This window comes from Heteronotia binoei, chromosome 4, assembly GCF_032191835.1.
Source record: "Heteronotia binoei isolate CCM8104 ecotype False Entrance Well chromosome 4, APGP_CSIRO_Hbin_v1, whole genome shotgun sequence".
Taxonomy (NCBI): domain Eukaryota; kingdom Metazoa; phylum Chordata; class Lepidosauria; order Squamata; family Gekkonidae; genus Heteronotia; species Heteronotia binoei.
In genome coordinates this window covers 53,057,518-53,063,720 of record NC_083226.1, presented here as the reverse complement: position 1 = coordinate 53,063,720, position 6,203 = coordinate 53,057,518, and positions in this window count along the sequence as shown.

Below are 6,203 nucleotides of genomic sequence, written 5' to 3'. Positions count from 1 at the left end.
TCACTGGTCCCACATTCTAGGACAAGGGGATACAGCAGGCAGTTTACATCTTTCCATCAAGTTCGGATTTGTTGTAGGGACTTCAAATACTATAGGTTTGCAGGTAGGAACTACTAATATATGCATGTGGCTGTATAAGTAGACACACACATAGCCACATACTGCATACAACACACTGATCTGTGTCACTCAGAGTTCCTGCCAAAGTCTTTTCTAATTAAAAAGATTAAAAACCTTTTTTCTTAATAGGACAAACAATTTTTATTTGGTTGGGGAACAATACCCTCAGAATAAATGTATAGCTGTGAAAGAAGAGGCAAATGAAAGAAGAGGGGGGCAAGTATGGAGGGAGTGGGTGCACTTTCCAGAGACCTAGGGGTCCAGAAAGCCAAGAACAATATCAAATAATTTCCTAAAAATAGCATATAATCTGTCATTAAATCAAGAAATGAATTTTTAAAAAAGGAACCGTGATGTTGGTGATTCTAGAAAATCAAAGATTAGTTATGTGTATGTATGTTCTGGATAAATTGATAGAAACCTTCATTAAAGACATAATTTCCAAACTGAAGGAGATACCCTCTTGAGGAAGAATCAGCATGGCTTCTACAAAATGAAGATCTGCCTAACAACCTTTTGGAGTTCTTTGAGAGTGTTAACAATCATGTGGATAAGGGGGAGGTGAACATATGAACATATGAAGCTGCCTTATACTGAATCAGACCCTTGGTCCATCAAAGTCAGTATTGTCTTCTCAGACTGGCAGCGGCTCTCCAAGGTCTCAAGCTGAGGTTTTTCACACCTATTTGCCTGGACCCTTTTTTGGAGATGCCGGGGATTGAACCTGGGACCTTCTGCTTCCCAAGCAGATGCTCTACCACTCTACCACTGAGCCACCATCCCTCCCTAGGTGGTAGACATTGTACACTTGGACTTCCAAAAAGCCTTTGATAAAGTCCTTCATTGAGGATTTCGGAGTAAACTTAACTGTCATGGTATTAGAAGCGAGGTCTTCTTTGAGGGTTAGTAGCTGGTTAAACTATAGGAAGCTCAAGGTTGAATGAAATGGGTAAATACAATGGAGGGAATAAGCACATGGAATACCCTAAATTAGGATAATTGCTTTTTAATCTGTATTTTAGAGTACCGGTGGAATTAGGGTCCAGTAAAGGGTCAAGATTGCAGATAACTAAATTATGCCTGTGGTAAAAACCAAAACTGGGTTATTGAGAGTGCAAAAATGATCTCTTCAAAACATTTTGAGGATTATTAGGAAAGGGATAGAAAATAAAAGTCAGTATTGTACTTGTACAGGTTTAGATCGCTCACACGACGTTCACACGAGGAAACTAGTTTGATCTTGTCAGGGCAATTTTTATAGAAAAAAACCAGCATGAACTTATTTGCATATTAGGCCACCCCCCTGGTGTCACCATTTTTTTCACATAGGGTTTTTTTAGCTCAGCAGGAATTCATTTGCATATTAGACCACACACCCTGATGCCAAGCCAGCCGGAACTGTGTTCCTGCTAAAAAAAAAAAGCTCTGGATCTTGTCCTTCAAGAAATCAAGGAGTATATGAACTCTCAGAAGAGCCCAGGCTAAAGACTGATTCTTTGAGACTGCAGGCTGGGCTTTGTTCCTAAATAATGGCAAAGTTTTGTCAACTTTTCACTGGGGCAGTCAATGGATTAATTATTGGTCATTAAAACCAACATTTTTTTTATTTGATTGACAAAATGTCAATATGTTTGGATTTCACCAAAATGTCAATATAGTTATCTTTTTGTGATGCTTAAAGTTTCTAATAATATACAAAAATACCACCAAATGGCCATGTTTCTTCCCCTTCTCTTTTCAAGTTACAGGAACGCACCTGAAGCAAAATAGCCTCAAAACTTTTGTGACTAAATTAATCCTCATCAGCCAAAATTGGTTCTCAAGTAATGAAGTAAACCTTTAGCTGATAGCAATTAAATGGATTAAACACTGTAGTCCTCTGTAACACTGTAGCCAGTTTGGTGTAGTGGTTAAGTGTGTGGACTCTTATCTGGGAGAGCCAGGTTTGATTCCCCACTTCTCCACTTGCACCTGCTAGCATGGTCTTGGGTCAGCCATAGCTCTGGCAGAGGTTGTCCTTGAAAGGGCAGCTGCTGTGGGAGCCCTCTCAGTCCCACCCACCTCACAGGGTGTCTGTTGTGGGGGAGGAAGGTAAAAAAGATTGTGAGGCGCTCTGAGACTCTTCCGAGTGGAGGGCAGGATATAAATCCAATATCATCATCTTCTTCTTCTTTATATCCTTCTCCTGATATATGAAGATTAATCAGAAATGACAACAAAAATAAAAATTCTTAAGCAATAACAGGCACTGTAATGCTCATTATTTCCTTGGCTTGTAGAAGTTTCTGTCCTCACCTGTTCAATTCTGCAGTGATACAGTTGGGCATTTCAACCACAGGCCAAATTATTCTGGGGTAGATTTGCCAATCCCCAGGTCCCAGTGGGGGTTCTCCCACTTTCCCAGGAACCTTCCCACTCCCAGTCAGCTGGCCAGCAGGGGAAGCCCGGCTCTCACAGCCCCAATGTGCCTTTCCACCTCCAGAGGCTTCAGACTCCACTGGAAAGGCTTCCTCTTGGGATGGTGCATCTGCGTCTTTAAGGCTGAAGGGGCGTGGGGGAGCAGGCAGAATAACATGGCTGTGAAAGCAGCCCAGACCCTCCGTTGGTTGCACAATCTTTGCAGAGGTCGGTTGCTCTGTGTTACTTTAAAGAAGTTGGAAGTTCAGCAACTCGTGAGTAGAGATGCCAATCCCCAGGTGGGAGCAGGCCCTCCCCCGCTTCAGAGTCATCAGAAACGTTGGGGGGGAGGGAAATGTCTGCTGGGCACTTCATTATTCCCTATGGAGATCAATTCCCATAGGAAATAATGGATAATTGATCTGGGGGTATCTGGGGCTCTGGAGGGGTTGTTTTTTGAAGTAGAGGCACCAAATGTTCAGCATAGCGTCTAATGCCTCTCCTCAAAATGCAGTCCACATTTCAAATAGATTGGACCAGGGGGTCCAATTCTATGAGCCCCAAAAGAAGGTGCCCCTATCCATGCCTCAGATTCAGTGGGAGCTCACAGGAGCACAGCTCCTGCACCTTTCTGAGAATTTCACCTCCTCCTTCTGAGAGTCCCACCTCCTTGTCCATTGAATAGTATGTGCAGCTGCATAACAATCCCTGGATGAGCTCCACCACCTATTTTTCTACAAAATAACTGCTGCCCCTATCCTTCATTATTTCTAATGTAGAGAAGACATTTAAAAGGTGTGCAGTTCCTTTAAATGTGATGGCCAGAACAACCTTTGGAGTTCAGTTGTGCTTATCACAACTTTGCTTATGGCTCCACCCCCAATGTCTCCTGGCTCCACTCCCAAAGTCCCCAGATATTTCTTGAATTGGACTTGGCAACTCTATTCTGTGGCAAAAACTTTGACAGTAGAGTAAGGCCCAGCAGACCTATCACTGTTCAAATGTAATGAAATATCACTAAATGTGTCATAACTTCAGATATATGATCTGCCTTCCATTTAGGTTGTTAGCACTGAAGAGACTAAAATTGTTTTATTAGACTAGTTTCCTCCTTGTTTTGTTCTATCTACGCCCTTCGTTTGCTAAATCTTTCAGGGATTGGGAAAATTAAGGTTCTACAATAGGGAATATTCACCTGCTGCCACAATGTAATTAATATTAGATATGTGACTTCTAGCAAAAGAGAAATGCTTAACTTCTTAACAGAATGGCCTTGTTAACTAATAGCCTAATTACAGCTGGATTTTCACTTTGCTCAACATAGGTACCAGTGAAAACAGACTACTTACCTTACAATCTTTCTTCTTCACTGTATTCTCTTCTGGAGCCGTACAGTGAACTAGGAATTCCACCTTTGTGCAGAAGTCTATGTTGCCATAAAGAATGATGAGCATCCTCTGGACTTTGGAAGGCTCTTCCTCTAGAAGTCCAATAATGCTCGTCATGTTTAAATGTTGTGGAAGACATGGGACTACTACCATCCAAAGGTCTCCACTGTAACATGTACCTGAAAGAGACATTTGATATAATACCATTCTGTTGTGTGCTTCTATGCTCCACTCTACTTCATTGGGTGCTAATTGGAACAGGAGGAGGAGCAAAATGCTAAAGCTGATGCCATGCTACATGGCATCTTCAGTCTTCCTATTTGGCAAAGTCTTGAGTATAAAAGTGTAAGCCAAAATGCCCTCAAAACGAGGTTGGGGAATTGTCAGGTGGGCACCTGGCTTAATCAGGATCTTTTACCTGTGTATACAGGATTCCACGTCCAGAAAATAATGCTTAAAAATATTAGGGACTCTAATTAAGTAAAACAATTAAAATTTATTAAGGAAAATATAGGCTTCCATACAAGATAAAAATACTCATAAAATCATACATTCAGTCCTAGGAAAAATAGAGAGAGAGATAGAGACAACACATGGGTAGACAAACAGGGTAATAATTACCGATCGTAGTCTTCAAGAAGGCTCCAATACCGACAAAAGAGGAAGTGGGAAAGGGGACCCGAAACTTGGCCTTAGAATCGGGGATGGATCTATGCAGCAGAATTGGGATACTGCTAGAAGCACACATGTGGGGAGCAGTGTTACAGGTTATAAAGACTACCTTGAGCCCTTAGGGGATGGGAGGCACAGGGGTGGATGACAGGTGGTCAGCTGGTACATGACCTTAGAAAAGGGGAGACTCTGCCGTGACCATAAGGGCTGGACTTCTGCAGTAGCCAATAACAAGTTAATTGGTGGCACCTAATTGGGTGCCCATGACTGATCAATGAACAAGCTTGGTCCAGGGGTACCTGGTTGGACTTTCAGGTTGCAATAGACCAGGGTGAGGCTCCAAAATGGTGAAAAGAATGGGGGAAATTACTGGGTGGAGGTGTGCTTGAGTTTACCAAACTTATCTAAAAAGGTGACAATAGATGGCCAAATTGCTACCTAAGGTAACACCCGGTTTACACAAAGGAACTTGGCTCTGGCTGAAGATGGTCTTCCTCTTGTTCAGTCTTCTTCTTGGCACCAGTCTTTGTCTTGAGTTCCGTTAAGACAAAGGCTTAGGCGGTCTGGCAGGATCCACGCCTAAGATAAGCTTGATTGCCTTATGCAGAAGTTGAAGCAGCTGTTGGATATGGAGTCAGGAAAACAAGGTGGATTCTGGTGGTGTTAGCCTTTGGTTCATCGAAACAGGCTGGAAACTGTTTGCCTGTACAGTTCATGGTGGCGTGGCTTCTTCCACTGCAGTGGCCAAGACTGGGCACACAAGGAGCAGCTGGAAGCTTGTCTGTAGTTCTGGCTAACACCCATCCAGAGATGTAGAATGCTGCTGCAAAGCTGAGGCTTATAGTATCCACATAAGCCTTAGAAACCGTGGGCAAAGTCCACTTCTTAGAGCAGATGTGTGCAAGTCAAACCCCAGGCACCCTGGCAACCATACTGGTGATCACAATGTCCATGTGTATGAAAAGTAGGGGTTTTTTTCTTACAATTGGCAGTTTCTTTTAATATAACATTTCAACAATTCATTTATTATTTATGAATTGGAAATGCTTCTAGCCATCTTGAATTATCAGGAATCGAGTAGGTGAAAGCCTAAACAAAAATTTAGTACTTGTACCAATACCCTCAAGTTTTTAAATTAGGTTTGAAAATTTGCTAGAGCAAAAAACTCTTCCATCTAAGCATTTTCTCTGACACTAAAATTGTTTCTGACCCACCCTTAAGATATTCAGGGGAGCCAGCATGTTTTGTCTTTGCATTGTTTGTCTCTATTCATCCATGTATGAAGCAAGAAGAGCTTTCAGTATCATTGTAAAATCTGCAAATTAGAACATTTGCTCCAATTGCTCCAGCGCATTCTTGGTGGCAGACTACATAGGTGAGATGTAGTCCATGTTCAATTAAGACCCCTGGTGGAGATGTCCATGATCTGTAGGAAAAAAATGCACTATGACTGAACTATTGTTACGTACTTTTTCCTTCTCTTTTCTCCTCTTTCTGATATTAAATATTCTTTGTTTTGCAGATTGTATGAGGACAGCTGGCCTAGTTTATATCTTCTTGAATCCTATAATAGAGAGAGTTGTGGAGCAATTTGATTTGCAGTATTTCAGAAGGGGTTTGCTGGAT